General features: G+C 48.6%; 1 pseudogene; it reads left to right on the top strand.

The window, feature by feature from the left end:
* Nucleotides 1-348: 348 nt before the first annotated feature.
* Nucleotides 349-1,947, top strand: LOC124080395 (E3 ubiquitin-protein ligase SH3RF1-like; annotated as a pseudogene).
* Nucleotides 1,948-2,226: the final 279 nt, after the last annotated feature.

The raw sequence follows: 2,226 nt of genomic DNA, 5'->3' as shown, positions 1-2,226 counted from the left end.
CTTGTTGGCTTGCATGTTCAGGAGCTTCCCAGTAACATCCTGCTGAACAGGCTTCTGGATAGCATCAAGCAGAGACGTTGGACACCTAGCCCTGGTGGGGGCAGTGGGACCAACTGCAAAAATGCATTCAAGGCTCAGGGCAGCACTATGGCTAATTGTAGCACAAATGATCTTTAGGGTTCCCAGTATGGACAGCAGCCTTGGGTGCAAGCCTAGAGTCCCCCAGTGAGGGATACACCTCAGTTACTATGTTTCAAAGCATTATAAACTATCCAAGAAAGGAATCTGTGACTTTAAATTCACCAAAATGTCATCATCATTTTGCAACAAGTTGATGAAACTGGTAACATGGGGAAGTCATTGGGATCCATGGCTCTTCCCCACCAAAGTTTAGCAGATTATCCAATCATTACCTCAACCCCCACCTCAGTGCAAAGCACTTAATGACTTTGAAGTAAAAGACAAGGAAGTAGACAAAGATTGCCTTATGTTTGCAAATGATGTTTTTCTAACTGTGATATACAGAGTGGATGAAAACTGGGCTGAACGAATGTTGGCAGACAAAGTAGGCATATTTCTGATTTCCCACACTGAGTTTAACTCAGCTGCTAAACAGCTAATGGAAAGGGATAAGCCTCCCATGATAGGAGTTGATGCTGAAGAATGTCCCTAAGCAACAGTCAAGAGCAGCACTGCCCCAAAGCTCTCTGACACCAAGAAGAACACCAAAAAGCAGCATTCCTTCACTTCCCTCACCATGGCAAAGAAGTCTTCCCATACATCCCAGAACTGCCACTCCATGGAGATTAGCCCTCCTGTCCTCATCAGCTCCAGCAACCCTACAGCTGCTGGGAGAATCAGCGAACTGTCTGGAATTCCTGCAGCGTCCCTTCTCAAATTCATATGAATACCACTGAGTTAACTGTGACCTCATTCCCGAGCATCTCAGTGACAACAGGCTCCTCATTAGTTTTCCTGTTAGATGTCCCCCCTCCAGCTGCCCTTGGAACTATGAATCCTCCCCTCTACCACCACATCTCCTGGCTGTCATTGTCCTCACTTCCACACTACTGTTGCTGTTGCTGCTGCTGAAATGGGACCCAGACCCATGGCAGGATCCACTATACAGATTGCACATTTTCAAACACAGACTCACCCCAGTGTGTATGTGGCTATCTACCCATAGACTCCCAGAAAGAAGATGAGCTAGAACTGGGAATAGGGGAGATGATTTCAGTGTTTGAGCATTGCCAGGATGGCTGGTTCAAAGGGATGTCAATGAATACCACTGAGATTGGGGTTTTCCTTGTCAATTATGCGGCATCTGTCAGAAGGGCAGTGATAAATGCTACCCAAGCTAAAGTTCCTATGTCTACTGTGGGTCAGACAAGTTAGAGGATGACAAAGGTCAGTCCCTCCACTGCAGGAGGGCCTTCCCAGAAGCTCCAGAGGAATGGTGTGGCTGGGACACCCATTGTTGTCTCTCCAGCTGTAGTGTCAGCAGCTCACAACAAAATAAGTGGTCAAACTAAGGTCCTGTTTCACATTCCTGGGCAGATTACAGTCAAGCAGGGTTGCAATGCAGTGAGGACAGTTGCGGCACATAATCAAGAATACCCCACAGCAGCACTGATGCCCATCCAGGTGCAGAATGCTACCTGCATTTGGGGGCCTGCACCACCATTTTCTGGACTCCCCACAGCCTCTGCCACCAATGGCAGGCTCTGGTGCCCGTGCCTCTGCTGTCAGTTTCAGTCAAACCGGTACCTACCTGGCCTGTGCTTCAGCCACTTCATTGACCTCCCCAAGTATCACCGTTGCCTCTCATGAAACTAAGCCCAGTGGCCAGATAGTGACCCTGGAATTCCCACAACTCCACATGATTCTTCATCGGCTTGTGGGAGCAGTTCAGCAAGCAAATATGACAAGGACAGTAAAATAGAATAACAGGGTTCCTGAAGTTGCCTTCTGGTGCTGCCACAAAATTGAAGACCTGAGTAACACTTCCAGCATTGCTGAAGTTAAAGTGGAGCTGGAAGCAGGGCTAAATGGTGATGAGTTACCCCTACAGGGAGCCATGGGTCCTGAGCTAACATTTGGAGGGAGGCCATGGCAGCGCCGGCTACTTCCCCGTGGATGGTAATGGCCCAGTCACTGTGGCACCAGCAGGAACAGCCTTGAACCAAGCTTTCCATCTGAAGATTAGCTCCCTCGACTTTCAGTCCT

The sequence above is a fragment of the Marmota monax genome, unplaced genomic scaffold, assembly GCF_021218885.2.
Source record: "Marmota monax isolate L192 unplaced genomic scaffold, Marmota_monax_Labrador192_F-V1.1 WCK01_AAM20220418_F8-fsc00387, whole genome shotgun sequence".
NCBI lineage: Eukaryota > Metazoa > Chordata > Mammalia > Rodentia > Sciuridae > Marmota > Marmota monax.
Note: the sequence above shows the minus strand (reverse complement) of the source record. Positions and strands in the feature narration are given on the sequence as shown.